Raw genomic sequence first — 15,530 nt, 5'->3', positions numbered from 1 at the left:
ACTGTTTGTATATATAAGCTAAATAAATTTAACGACTGTTTAACGACTTATGAAAATCAGCATAATTCTTAAAAATACCTCTTCTACAATGCCATTATCTCTACTGCAATATGTAAATCAGCATATGCATTTTTTCAAAAGGTTTGGTATTTTATTTCCGAAGTAAATTCTCAACTGAACAAATAGTTTTAAATTATTTACGTTTCCTTAATAGACTGCTGATTTAGATAATGGGTAAAATCGGGATAATATTTCTCCTCAATACAACGTTTTTCTGGAAAATTGGATGAACCATTGGAAAACCAATTTTGCTATGCGGAGAAGACTGCAGGTTAAAATACGACTTTATAGATGCAGAACCATCAATGCTTTAAAGACATAAATTGTTTCTTAACTAATTTTTGTAACAAGCTGGAAGCAAAAATATAGCTTTTTCATAAAAAGATTACTCATTTCTGAAAATCATATACAAAAATATAATGAAAATACGCGATAAAATTTCACATTGAATCATTACTTTAAGACAACAAGACAAAAATTTTTGTTTAAAAATTTATTCCTCAGCAAATCCGTAAGGAACCAACATCAGTTCATGATTTGTGCAATTTTATTAGAATTCTTTTGAAAAATTATATGTGTTCTATATGTGGCTTTTAAAAGCACAGACACAAAATATGATATACATTACTAAATTACGGAATGTTCTGTTATTAGAAAAAATCTATGGGATAGGAATCAGTTGAGTTAATAAATAAAATTATTATGAGAGACTTGGAAAGGACATGGAAAAATGATGTCACAATAAAAAAAATAATTATAAGACAAATTTTATCAAAAGACAAATTCTATTTTAGTTCCCTCTCGTTGTTTGCCTCGTTGTTTGCCACTGCTACAAAAATTATTATTTGAAAAAGAGGAAAAGAAAAATGATTGAGTTCAGGTACACAAGTTAAAATTAAATTTTGGATATTTTATTTATTTCGTTGTAAATAATTTTTTTTACTAAGCATACAATTTGTTTTCAATCAATATTCGATTACACGTTTCAAATTTATTGTGCTTGAAATAAATAATGGTTTTCCTCGCAATCAGGGAAAAATGGAAATAAGTAACTTCTTTAATTATTATTTTTCTAATTTATTACTTTTATCATGAACGCGTGTATGTTTTTACTAAAATGCGATTAAGATCATGATTTATAGTTTTTGGCGCACTGAACACAATAACTTGTTTTTAAATATCCTAAGCAAATTCGTTACTTTAATTTCGCAAGAAATCACAAAAAAAGTCTTATTTTTCCCAGAACGTGTTTAATTTGAGTGGGCATGTCTTAGAGAGACAAAGGAATAAATAATTAACAAGTTAGAAAGATAAAGGAATAAACGTCAAGAAAAGTGAAATTATAAAAGATTACCCCCCCCCCTACTTATTTTTGTATACTTTGTATTCTTAATCTTACTTCATTTTGTATACTTCATTTTATTCACTGTACTTCCTTGCTTGATATAAAAGTGTTAATGAAAAAAATTCAGTAAACTTTTTCGGAGTTCACTACATAATTTTATCAATATATTTTGCGTTAATGATATTATACATTATCGGAAAATACCTTTTGTAAATATAATTGAGGTCAGTTGCAAAAGATACATAATTTCGAAAACGATTTGCCCTTTAATTAAATTTAAAATTATTTTTTATAATATTTAATTTCTTAAAATAATAATTCTCATAAAATAATGAAGATATAAACAAACTTATGGCATTTATTGATGGAATAACTTATATATTTTCTTTTGCAGGTTTGAATATCTGTACTTTTCTAAATATCGCCTGAGAGAATTGGATATGCCAATTTCAACGGTGGACAAGGTTATTAAGAAACAATTAAGACTGCATGCATGCAAAGTTCAAATTGTTCAAGGTTTGGAACAGGGCGATAGGCCTAGGAGGATGGCGTTTGCAACAGATATGGTAGGAAGGATAGAAGATGATGCTGATTTTCTGAAGCGCATAATGTTCTCCTACGAAGCATCCTTTCATGCTTCTGGCATTGTCAATCGCCAATTATGTGCTCATATGGGGATCTGAAAACCCCCCATGAATGCCGTGAGACGCAAAGGAAAAATGATTAACGTGAGGTGTGGACTAATGCACTACCGAGTCATCATTAGGCCTTTCTTTTTTTGCAGAAAAGACGGTCTCATCAGTCGTATACTTAGACATGTTGAAAAACTTCGTATTTCCACAACTAGAAGAGCTTCAGCCACATGTCTTTTTTCAACAAGATGGTGCACCACCTCATCGGAGTATCATCGTTCGTAGTTCTTTGAATTATCATTTTCCAGGAAGATGGATTGGGCAAGGAGGTTCAATTCCTTGGCCACCCAGATCACCTGATATAACGCCGCTGGACTTTTTTCTTTGGGGATTAATAAAGGACAATGTTTACAGGAGGATCGTGTTGAACATTGATGACCTAAAAGCCAGAATTACAACCGCAATAGCCTCTGTGGATGCCTACATGCTTGCCGCTACCTGGCGTGAAATTGACTATCGACTTGATATTCTCCGTGCGACGAAGGGGGCACACGTGGAAGTTCATTGAGAAGGGTCATGAAACTTTTTGAGTTTATCTAACCATTTATTTTCTTCCCCACCCCCATTTTTCATTAATCTGTAATTTTCCTTTGTAATCTGTAATTTCTCATATATATATATATATATATATATATATATATATATATATATATATATATATATATATATATATATATATATATATATATATATATATATATATATATATATATATATATATATATATATATATATATATATATATATATATATATATATATATATATATATATATATATATATATATATATATATATATATACTTTTGAAGGTGTTGTTTCTAATAATCAAAACTTCTCTTTATTTCCTTCCACTATCCAACCTACCTTACTGCCTTGTAGCTCATTTCATATACCAGCTACAACGAGTAACATAGTTGTAAAATTACAATAGCAACTTTTTTTTCCTTCACTGCTCCTGATGATCATATTTTTTTGTATTCATTTTTGATGAGGATTCTAAAAGTACAAATTAAGTGTGACCTTTATATATAATAATAATTTGCTCCATTCAAACTTTAGAAAAAAATATTAGTGTATTTATCTTAATTTTAAAATATTTAAATTCAAGAGTGCGTAATAAAAAATATTTGTAATACATTGAAGTTTAAATCTCCGTGCAAAAATGCAAAATTAAATAGCATCATTAGCTGTGGAAGCCATTCTTTATGTCAAGAGTAGTAAAAAACTTCGAAGCAACATTCTAAAAGAACAAAATAAAAATTAAAGTAGACTTTGATTTTCAATTATTCTCCTTTGTTTCTGTACTTTACGTTTTGTTCTGAAGAACAAAAGAATTTTTTAACCCATGCATACAACTTCAAATTTATTTTACTTTTTTCTACGAAACAAGTATTGGGATCAAAGAAAAAAATCGATTTCGCATCAAAGCATGAATTGTATGCAAATAAAAACGTCTTTCAAAGAGATTGCGTTTGAAAGTGGCTTTTATAAGCTTTCCTCCAAAATTAATTACGATGTAAAGACTTTTCTCTTTTAAGCATTTCTTTAAAACCTTGCAGCATTCTTTTAGTTTTCGCGAATGAGCAGTTTTCAATCATTATATTTAATTAATTATTTTCACTGTTATTATTTATTGTCTTTTCACTTTTTAACGTTAGTGAGTTGAACACAGTTGTATCTTCAGAAAAAGAAAGTATGCGTAACTAAATACACTTAGAATGCATCAAATTTGAAAAATCAAAACTTTAAATTCGATAAAAAAATAAATAAATCACTAAGTAAGATATATTTTTTCAAACTTTATTCTAGCATTTACAGAAACTGAGCTGCGTATTTTGGGTTTTCTAGCGACCTATCCTGAATCAATATGTATTTAAAAACATTACAAATATTAGAATAAAGTCATATTTTCATTTTCCTAAGCTCATTTCACACGTAGTTGTGTTTTGAGTTTCTTCATAACTCTTTTCTCAAACATCATGTTTTGACAAAGTGAAACTTTATACTTGAAGGGAAAAGCATTTACCAGTAGAAAGTCAAAACTTTCGAATATAAACTTTTTGCTTTTCAGCATTTCTTTAAAACCTTGCCGCATTCTTTTGGTTTTCATGAATGAGCAGTTTCCAATAATTATGAATTAATTATTTTGACTATTTTTAATTAGTGTCGTTTTACTATTTGACATTTGTGAGTTGAACACAGTTTTATGTTTATAATAAATGCATGCCAAACTATATGCATTTTTAATGCATTAACTTTTAAAAATCAAAACTTGAAATTCGACAAAAAATACATAAATCGTTAGGTACGATATTTTTTTTTAAAAATTCATTCTAGTATTTAGGAATACAGAACAGAGTATTCATGTTTGGGTATTTTAGCATCCCATCCTGAAACAATATGCATTTAAAAACATAATAAATATTAAAATGAAGTCATATTTTTATTTTCATAAGCTTATTTCAGACGTAGTTTTCTCAAACATTTCGTTTTGACAAAATAAAAATTTATATTTGAAAGAAGCTGCATTTACCAGTGGAAAATTCAAATCCTGCTGTAGAAGCTAGCTTAAACTAAAAATAATTTGAAGAAAGCTGTAAATTTGTTTAAACGTTGTAGTGAAAGATCGATTTGTAAGATTTATCCGTACTTTTAGGTTAGACTCGACCACCAACTGACAATTATTGCGGATGTCATAGGACAGGACGAAAAATAGAAACTACTGAATATAGACAAGCAATGCCTTGTTTACTATGAACTTCCATTTTGAATCAATAACATCTAAGCAAATTAAATGGAACGAATTCAGAAGTAATAATATATTCAATCTGATTAAAGTATAGGAATAATAAATTATTGATTATGCCTATACACGCGACAAAGGTTTTTATCATAACAGGTATGATATTTTATTTCGTGTTCATTTATGAGACCAAAATAATACCCAAAGTACACTTTGTATTTAAGCCTACAAAGTGTGAATGTGTACAAGGACAGTAAAATATTGGATTATGAGTGTTGTTTTACTTTGAATCAAACGAAACTAAAATAAATACTTTTCGACTGATTGTTAAAAAGTTATAAAAAATTTAAAAAAATTAAACTGTTTCACCCCAGCAAAAACAAATCTGTAGGTCCAGCTCCACAAAACTGCTGTTTGCCACCAGCTAAAGCGACGGGTCTGTGCCGGCAAAAGTCACTTTCAACTGTACTAAAGTGAATGGCTGGCCTTCTGTCGAGCCAACAATGCCGGCCTATCGATGGCCGGTAGTACCTAACCCAGCAGTTACTGTCTAAAACGCGCTGGGTGAGTGATTGCCCGACATTTTCCAGTAGAGGGTAATCAATGAATCAATAATTGAGGGCCAGCAATTTATATACACCCAGCAGCATCCCTTTAGTTTATAGAGGTTTACGAGAGGTCATTGACCTAGTTACAGGAGTAATTAAAACCCACAAACCTAATTTTTATTTAATTCAATTAGCTAAATAAATATCTAGCTATCTAATACATTTCTGAATAAATTATTAATATATGAACTAAGAAAATATTTCTAGGTTAATTTTTTCATTTAAATTGTTTTATGCAAAGAATATTTTTACACAGTTCAACCCCTTAGTCCTAAAGATTTGCTGTGCACAATCTATGCTTCCACTTATCAATACATTTTTAAACTAGGTAAACATATGTAATAATCTTTTCTTTACAGTGATATTCTACTTAAAAGCAGAATAATAAAACTGCTGTCCAGAATTATGAAAATTCTGTATCTCACAAGTAATTTTTCAAGTTTTAACTTGAAGTCAATATATATGTCTATAATAGCTTGTAGTCAGTATATATATGTTTTAAAATAAAAGCTGTGTTCTTAAGGAATCTAGTGATACTATTGTACCCTATACAAAAATAAATACAACCTACAGCCGATAATATTAAGAGGCTGTCCAGAGATGATCATTTAGTGCGATACTGATCATGAATTCATGTTTTACTGATTATATTTAGTCTTGCAGCAAATTTAACAAAAAATAGGTGTATTGGACAAAAATGTACTAATGTAGATAGTCATGTAATGAATTGAATGTACCCTGAAATTAGTTAAATGAATAATCAACATTGTCTCTTGCAAACATTTTATTATACAAAGACATATAAATACAAAGACATAATCTTAATCAATACAAATATTACACAAATTTCAATTTAATTTTAAAAATAATAAAAACAACAGAGAAATCATATCTTTGTCTACATAGAATCACTTGGAATAGCACAGAAGAGTTCTCCTGAAAGAGAGGATAATAAAATAAAAATTATGCAAATCGTATATTTTAAAAACATAAGTATTTTTGTGAAAATGAGCTTTTAAAACTAAAATTTCTATCGAAAAGTTTTTGCTTTTATCATTTCATTGATAAATTTTGACTCTTCAAATTAGTAACACCATGCAAAACATACACCTGTCTTATAATTTAGAAAGATTTTGAACATAAAATTCCTTTCTGAATGAAATTATTGAATATTGACCCACGAACCCATTAAGATTGACAACTAGTACATGAAAATCTAACTGTTAAATGAAAAGTTATTCAGGGTGTTTAATTTTGTGCTCACCTTTTCTCAGAAAATATTTAATTTTAAAAAACATGCAGTTTTTTCTTCATTAATTTTATGGTGCTCAATTTTATTGCATTTAATATTTAAAACAATTATGATATTCTAATGTAAATTATTGTTTCAAGGAAAGGTATAGAAGAAAAATTACTTTTAAATATATATTACTTACATGCACGAATGTATCAATAGTATTTCTTTTTCGCTTTACTTTTATGATTAAATTTTTAATTGTATACCCTTGACAAAAAAAATTTCAAAATTTACAACATTTTTCATATTAAAATAGGCATCAAAACAATAATATGTATTGAATTGAAACCAGAATTGAAACCATATGAAAAAAGGTTGCTCAAAATTTGCTAGTTAAAAAGGCAGATAATTTTACAATTCTGTAATAACTTTATAAATCAATAAATTCTTAAATTACTTTAATGGTGATGCTTTGTGAAATTAATGTTTTCCTCATATAAAAAACACAAGAACTAGATAAGAATAACGACAGATTTGACCAATGTCACGATTTCCGTAATGTCTTTATATAACTGGTATAGATGTAAGACAAAAAATGAAAAGTTTACATAAATATTAATAACATTGTTTACATCTCTGATGAAATTTCTTTTCTTCAAATTTTTTTATTAATTTAGTTCCTTCTTTTAACAAAAAATATTTGTTAAATACTCCATTACTATGCCTAGGAATAAAAAAGGGAAAGGTGCTTCCTAAAAAAAAAAGGGTACACCGAGTTTTTAAAGGGCTTTTAATTAACACCGTAAATAGTTAACAAAATGTGTACTATTATGTAACAGCTGAATTCGATTCTTAACAACTGTAAAATTACCATCCTATACCTACTATTTTACATGTATATTTCAAAAAGTAGTTCTCACCCATTATCAAAATGAGAAAAATTTGTAGCTTACAAAGAAAAAAAACATGCTAATAGAAAATCATTGTGCAATAGAAAAAAATATTGTTAAACTTGAAGGCTTTTTCCATAATTTAAACTATTAACTAATAAACGATTAATTAAAAATAAATATTGAAAGGTACATATTTTTAAAAAAAATATTCATTTCAAATTTTTTTAAAAAATCTTTTAATAAACTTATTGATACTAAAAAAATCTTTTAAAAATTTAACCAGTTGAGAATTAACAAAGTAAATATTTGTAATGGTATCTGAATCAAACTTATTAACACGAATAATTTTAAAAGTGTGTAATCATCATTTACACATTAAATTTTTTAAAAGGAATATTATCAGACAGTGTCGTCAAAGGGCAGTGAGGACGGTTGGCCCTTCTCGAGGAGGTACACTGCATTTTTATTTGATACAGAAAAATTAGTTGTCATTTTCTGTAGATTAGAATAGCAGGAGTTGCACATTAACCACTTTCAACATATACTTTTCGAATTCTAGCAAATAAACTCTGTAATAGGATACACACATTATGGGCCACAAATAAAAAGAAACAAAACTTATTTAAATCTAATGAATAATTCAGAGAAAAATTAGACTGAAAACATTTAAACCTGTTTGATTGCCCAAGGACAGGAGCGTTACAATGGGCGTTTCCTTATTATAGACTTTTTTCCCTTTTTTTTTTTTAAATTGCAGGCATTGGGGGGTTGTCCCATTGGCCACAGGAATGCCAGAACTACTACTTTCTTCTCGTTACCCAGTGGGCACCTGTGGTGAAGCAGGGTCGCCCACGTCACACAACCACAACCCGTTTATAGGGCGGAAAGTTAAAAAAGAATCTTTAAAAACTTCAACATTTCAATATGCAATTAAACTGGTTCTGATGTTTTTCATCTCGTTTAACTCATAAAATCGTAAGATTTCTATAATCTTTTTGCTTCTGTCGCACTTAAATGTTAGTTTAGAGATTCCTAATGTGTTTACATTTTAAACTTCTGTTTCAAGAAAACTTTTTTGTTTTTAAAAAGGTAGGTGTATATATTTTTGCCAAATAAAAATATTTTGTACTATTGAAGAATAGATAAATAAGTGAAATGTAGGTGTTATTAACATTATTTCTTAGTTACCATAAATTAAATTTACTTACACATTTTATTAAGAATTTTTTAACTTTTACGGGGCATTTTATTTGCTTGGACTAAAAAATTGTTCTTATCGCAAAATTTTTTTCTACCAAATAATGTCTTAGAAGGCATTCAATATTGTACAGGTTAGTTTCAAGATGCTTCAAATCAGTACTTTGTCGTTTTTTCACAATCAAAATCTTACTGTACTTAATAAAATTTTTAAAAAAATATTTTATATACATCAATAAAATTTATAAATATAACACTTTTTTTCATTAAATAGGGAAGTGAACGATTAAAATGAAAATTAATAACCATTATTAAAATATAAAACTACATACAGTGACCAATCACTTCTGCGCCACCTCTTTTATGTGCCTTTTGCATATATACAAAGGTTTTCAAAGGCCCTTGATCATTATATAGGAAAATAATAATAATTATAATTCTTTATGCATCATTCAGAAAATAAATATTTCAATTCAGCACACAATTTTTTTTTAAAAGTCTAAAATTTTGATTTTATTTTTTGTTTAAATAGAAAAAAATAATCCCATTTTTTAGAAAAAGTTTTCAGTTTAAAGCAAATAAACAATCTTCGTTACAGATAAAAGGAAATAAGTTACTGGATCTAGTAATACAGTTCATTTTTCTTCCCTATGGGATTTTTTTCACCTTTATTGTTTCTAGGAAGACATTTTTTTTTATATGAATTTGAATAAGGTGTCTTATCTATCACACCACCCACATTGAAACCACCATATATACCACCCATATGCTTTCAAAATTTATCTAGCACTGTCTTTCCCCCCACCAATTAAAACGTTAGTTTTTGGTCAAGGAATGTAAAGCTATAGCGATTACTATTACTCAGTTTACGCGAAAACAGAGATGACAAAAACATTACTCGAAATCATTAAAAACAATTAGAAGGTTTAGCCGCTATTCACGACTATTTGTAGTTTTATTCAGCTATTGAAACTTTTCTATCTAGCTTTTCTTATTTGTATGAACTTACTGTTTTTAAAATCTTATGGACTTTTTCTCTTGGTCCCAAAGACTGAAGCATAATGAGAATTCACTGTATTTTATAAATGAATTCGCTTAATACATTAAAATGTCCCTAATCCTTCTTTAAAATCATAATTCAAATAATAATAATTAAAATAATACTTCTCAAAATAATAAATTATTTATGCACATCAAAGATTCTGCAGATGATAAAAGTAATAAAACTTACAGAAATTCATGGTGGACTGGCACAGGTTTACCAACATTTGAAGAGCTAAAAGGGAAAAAAAAGGGTCTTATTTTTATGTAAATATTAACTTGAGATATACAGTAAAAAAATTTTTCAGTAAACTTTTAGCAGAAATTTAAAAAACATTATACAACGGACACCCAGAAAGATTAAGTAAAAATTAGAATAATATTTTTTAGAAATTTGAATGAGAAAAATAACTTGCAGGCTACGAAATTTTATTAACAGAATCGTCATCAATAAAATAACAAAATTTTCTAAGTTCGCCTCTAGGATCACAAAATATAAGGCCAGCGTTTAAAATCTTCCAAAGAGTTAATTGAAATTTATTTTTTTATTTCCACTTAAAGATTCTCCACAAAAAATTATTGTAAATTTAGCTTTCGCTGAATCTGAAGCTTTTCTTATGTGCATGAACTTACTGTTTTTAAAATCTTATACACTTTTTCTCTTGGTCCCAAAAACTGATGCATAAGGGAGAATTCACTGCACTTTATAAATAAATTTGCTTTATACATTAAAATGTCCCTAATTCTTCTTTAAAATCATAATTCAAGTAATAATAATTAAAATACTACTTCTCAAAGTACCTAATATTAAATTAATTATGTACATCCAAGATTCTGCATATGATAAAAGTTAAAATACTTACTGAAATTCATGGTGGACTGGCACAGGTTGAAAAGCTAAAAGGAAAAAAAAGGTCATATTTTTATGTAAATATTACCTTGTATACAGTAAAAATATTTTACGGTAAACTCTTAGCAGAAATTTAAAAAGTATTACCCAATGGACACCCAGAAAGATTAAATAAAAATTAAAATATTTTTTAGAAATTAGAATGAGAAAAATAACTTGTAGGCCAGGAAATTTAGAATGAGAAAAATAACTTTTCGACCAGGAAATTTTATTAACAGAATTGTCAACAATAAAAAAAAACACAAAATATAAGGTTAGCATTGAAAATCTTCCTAAGAGTTAATTGAAATTTATTTTTTTATTCCCACTAATAGATTCTCGGCAAAAAATTATTGTAAATTTAGCTTTTGCTGAATCTGAAGCTTTTCTTATTTGCATGAACTTACTGTTTTTTAAATCTTATACGCTTTTTCTCTTGGTCCCAAAGACTGGTGCATAAGTGAGAATTCACTGTACTTTATAAATGAATTCGCTTAATACATTAAAATGTCCTTAATCCTTCTTTAAAATCATAATTCAAATAATAATAATTAAAATATTACTTCTCAAAATAATATTAAATTATTTATGCACATCAAAGATTCTGCAGATGATGAAAAAAAAAAATAAGTTAATTGATAAATCATTTTAATTATTAATAAATTTAAAAATTTGTATCAGGGGAATTGGTTGGTAATAGTTGCTTTTCTCAATTTAATTTATGTAAAATAGAACAGTTTCACATAAAAGTCATTTTTGAAATTTAATTTATTTTGAAAAAAACTTTTCAAATTGATTATAATCAAATTTTTGTCGTTTCCATATGGTTCGCCCCCTAGTACAATAATTTAAAATATGTGCGTTTAAACCCTCACTTTGCTGTGGTCAGACTGACAGGCAAACAACAACTATTTTGCTCAAGCCAAAACAGATTATGAAAATAAAATAAGAAAATTATCAATAAAAAAAAGCAGCTAGATTTTTTCGTTAAGCCGTGTTTCAAACTACTCGTAAATTTACGTTTAAATTAGTGTTCAATGGAATCTAATATTAAAGCATATTGTGTCTAATAAACTATTATTAATAATTATATTAGTCTAGCACTTCCATACAAAGCTCAATATAAGGATTTGATATTTAGTTTAAGAAAAAAAAAATTCCTTTAAGTGATAAGATGTAAGTTGTCAATGGAATAAGAGTTGAATTTGGAGCACTTCAGCTACTTGGAAAGTGAAGTTGATGAGAACAGAGGCGCAGTACTTCACCCAGTTGGAAAATAGTAGAAATTTCAATTGCAAGTTACCATTGTTACAAACATGAAAGCGAGATAATTCAATAAATAATAAATACATTAAGTAATAAAACTTACAGAAATTCATGGAGGACTGGCACAGGTTTTCTAACATTTAAAGAGGTAAAAGAAAAAAAAAGGTCTTACTTTCATGTGAATATTAACTTGAGATATACAGTAAAAAAAATTTCGCTTAACTTTCAGCAAAAATTTAAAAAGCATTACACAACGGGCACTCAAAACGTTTGAATGAAAATTAGAATAATATTTTTCAGAAATTAGAATGAGAAAAATAACTTGTAGGTCAGGAAATTTTCTTAACAGAATTGTCAACAATAAAACAACAAAATTTTCTAAGTTCGGCTCTAGGATCACAAAATATAAGGTTAGCATTGAAAATCTTTCAAGGAGTTAATTGAAAAACTTTTATTTCCACTGAAAGATTCTCTGCAAAAAATTATTATAAATTTAGCTTTCAGTGATTTGGAAGCAGTTATAACTTGTTTTCTCAATAGAATACAAGTTAAATTTGAAGCACCTCGGCTACTTCGAAAGTGGTCAAACATCCTTTTAAGAAGTTGTACTTATAAATAAAATGGTATTATATTCTGTCTATAGCGGTCAGGAAATGATTGTAATTTAAATTGTCAACAAGTACAGAGCTCCTGTAGATTTTAGTACTCTAACTAGTCGAAAAGTAGAAATTTTGATCGCATGTTACCAATACGAGTGCGAGTTCATTAAATTAATAATAAACACAGCAAGAAATAAGAAAACCTATAGAAATTCATGGAGAGCGCTAACAGGTTTTCTAACATTTTTAAAACTAATAGAAAAAGAGTTGTTTGTTATTTTTATTGAGTATGAATTTTGTTTTCATATTGTATTGAACTTTTATATATTTTTGTAATCCCTATAAAAATCGGGCATTATTTTATATGAATATTAACTTGAAATTCACAATAAAAACATTATTCACTTAACTCTTAACAAAAATTATGAAGTAACTTAACATTGATTTCAAAATATAAAAGAATTTTGTAATATTTTTTTTTTTGTATAAGTGGGGTTAGCCAATATACAATTAAGTATGAGCAACTGCGTGCTAAAAAACTTTCCATAATCTATATTTTTTTTAGGTTGTTTAAGAATTCACAGCAGGATTCTTCGCAATTATTTATATTAACATGTACAAATACATTTTTCATCTTAATTTAAACTATTTAGTATAAATTATTAAACCTTTACCTATTTTTACACTTGAATTTAGCTCAAAAATTTCATTAAAATGAAATACATATAACAGAAACAATTTTTAATATTACTAACAGCAATTAGTTAAGTAAAATCTAAATATTATTTAACATAAAGAAATAAGTTTTAATGAAAATTCTTGATTATTATACAAACCTATTTTCATAATATACTTAGATAAACCTGATTTATATCATATGCTACAACATATTATGAATTGCACTTAAAGAGTCATCATACAACAGAATTTATATTTGTTTTTGGCGTGCTACTGCTCGATTGTCGCTAAAAATTTGGCGGCGATCTTGGTGTTGATAAAACATTTGTCTGTACATTTTCATTGAATTGAATTTAATATTTTTTATTATTCTATCTTAGAAAGGTGTTAATTATGATGTATTAATTGAATAAAGATGATTGCCAATCTAAAACATAGCGCCAAAACAGCACTTCAAACGCGGTTCTTTGTAAACCGAAATCTGCACGTCGTAAACATATTTGAACAATAGTAAATCAAAAATGATTAAAATAATAACTTCAATGTAATAGAAAAAAATAAAACCTTACCTTTTTTGAAAATTATAAGAATCCAACGTGCTTCTTTTTCTAAACAATAAATTCACAGTTACAGTTACTCGTTCAACCGCTTCACTGGCGGCAGCAGACAACTTTAACTTGGTGGCCCATTGGGTAGATTCAGACTGACGGGATGCGGCTGTTTGTAATGTACAGGCCCAACACTTCCTACAATGTTGGCAAAAGTTCATAGGGTGGCCCAGCAATCAACCCAGCTGACAGTAATTTGCACCTTCACTTTTCAATCAGTACCGTCAGTAATTTCGAAGATGGCCAGAACTTATGTTTTTGCTGGGACATAATTTTTTTTTGCATAAAGCGTTTGTATCTCTTAAAACATCGACTTACCACCTTTTGACTTTATTGAATTCTGTGAGAAAAAAATTCTAAAAAAATTCAGCTTACCTTATCTAGATAACAATGTTATATGCAAAGCATAGGTGCAGGTACACTAAGAGAATGCAGCCTGGACTGCTTGGTGGTCAGGGTCTCGTGTCAGAATCGTCCCGGATACAAATTTCGGACAAGGCAGGTATGTTCTTCCCTTCTCTTATCTGTACTATCTGCTCTTCGTACTGCGAGAGCAACGTTGACCCACCTAATACGGAGATCCTGAAAAGAGTGATCAACAAATCTGCTCTTCTGATACCCAGATGACGAATGTCAATATCCGGGTAGGCAGTTGTACAAAATATGGTCAAAAATATTATAAGTATGGTCAAGAATATTACAAAATTTACCGTGTTGCTGACTTTACAGGAACATTTAAAGTTTGATAATTTTTATTGAAGAATTTTGGTAATAAGTTTGGCAAAATTAGCAATAAAAATTAACAATATGGAACAAAAATTTAAAATTTTATCATCATACCTTAGCACACGTCTTAAAAACCATTTATTCGGTTAAATTTACTTTTCAGTTTCGTATTTTTCATTAAATCTGTGCTAATGAAAACTGCAATTTTAAAAATCAGAAGTTTCGGTCAACTGCTTCCATACGATCTGTAAAATTACCAAACGAAGTGTCTAAATACTGTCAATTTTTGGTTTTTATTACAAAAAAATATTTTTTTATCACCAATTTGCATAATGTGGGTGATCGTTATTGATCAGAATGATCTCGAACTTATTGGCATAAAGCTAGACTACTAAAGACGCGAGGAAAGAAAGTACCGCATAGTGGAATCAGATTATCTGACCCCCACTAATTTATGACCACCATAATAGGAAATCGGGAAACGACCAGGAAATGATAAATTACATTACAATAAAAAAACGCAGTTTTTTTTTATATTGAGCTTTACTTCTATTAAACATGAAATATCAGGTGACAGTATATTTTTTTTCATGGGCAACACTTCAAAATACTGCAAATCTTGAGAAATGCTTTTGTCTGCCGTTAAATGTTCCTATTCAAAAAATTATTCTGTGGTTTCCAAAACCTATGATTGGCGATTCAAGATTGGTTATGATGTTCTATAAATTGGCCAATCATATAAAGACTATACATTTTTCCTGCTAGTGTAATCTATAAGAAATGAAAAACGTCTTTTAACCATTTCTCATTTTATAAGAAAATGAGAAACGTTAAGTAAATAAATATCAATTTAAGTAAATAAATATCGAATTAAGTAAATAAATTATATTATTACCTTTTAATTGTATTATTACTTTTTTACTAACCTTGCTATTTATAAGTCTAC

The 15,530-nt window shown here is 28.1% G+C and overlaps 1 long non-coding RNA gene across 4 annotated transcripts; it reads right to left on the bottom strand.

Moving 5' to 3' along the window:
- Positions 1-6,216: 6,216 nt before the first annotated feature.
- On the bottom strand, positions 6,217-14,130 carry LOC147802943 (uncharacterized). 4 transcript variants are annotated; one of them, XR_015429870.1, is made up of 5 exons: positions 13,820-14,130; positions 12,077-12,106; positions 10,682-10,715; positions 10,009-10,053; positions 6,217-6,386 (listed from the first exon to the last, which is right to left on the bottom strand). It is a non-coding gene; the product is annotated as an uncharacterized LOC147802943 (long non-coding RNA). The 4 variants fall into 4 exon arrangements; XR_015429872.1 differs by lacking the exon at positions 12,077-12,106 and having other exon boundaries at positions 13,409-14,130; XR_015429871.1 differs by lacking the exon at positions 12,077-12,106.
- Positions 14,131-15,530: the final 1,400 nt, after the last annotated feature.

Source organism: Parasteatoda tepidariorum, chromosome 10 (genome assembly GCF_982258835.1).
Source record: "Parasteatoda tepidariorum strain Cologne lab strain chromosome 10, Ptep-v5.0, whole genome shotgun sequence".
Classification (NCBI taxonomy): domain Eukaryota; kingdom Metazoa; phylum Arthropoda; class Arachnida; order Araneae; family Theridiidae; genus Parasteatoda; species Parasteatoda tepidariorum.
The sequence above is the reverse complement of the archived record's forward strand: the minus strand, read 5'-3'. Positions and strand labels throughout refer to the sequence as shown.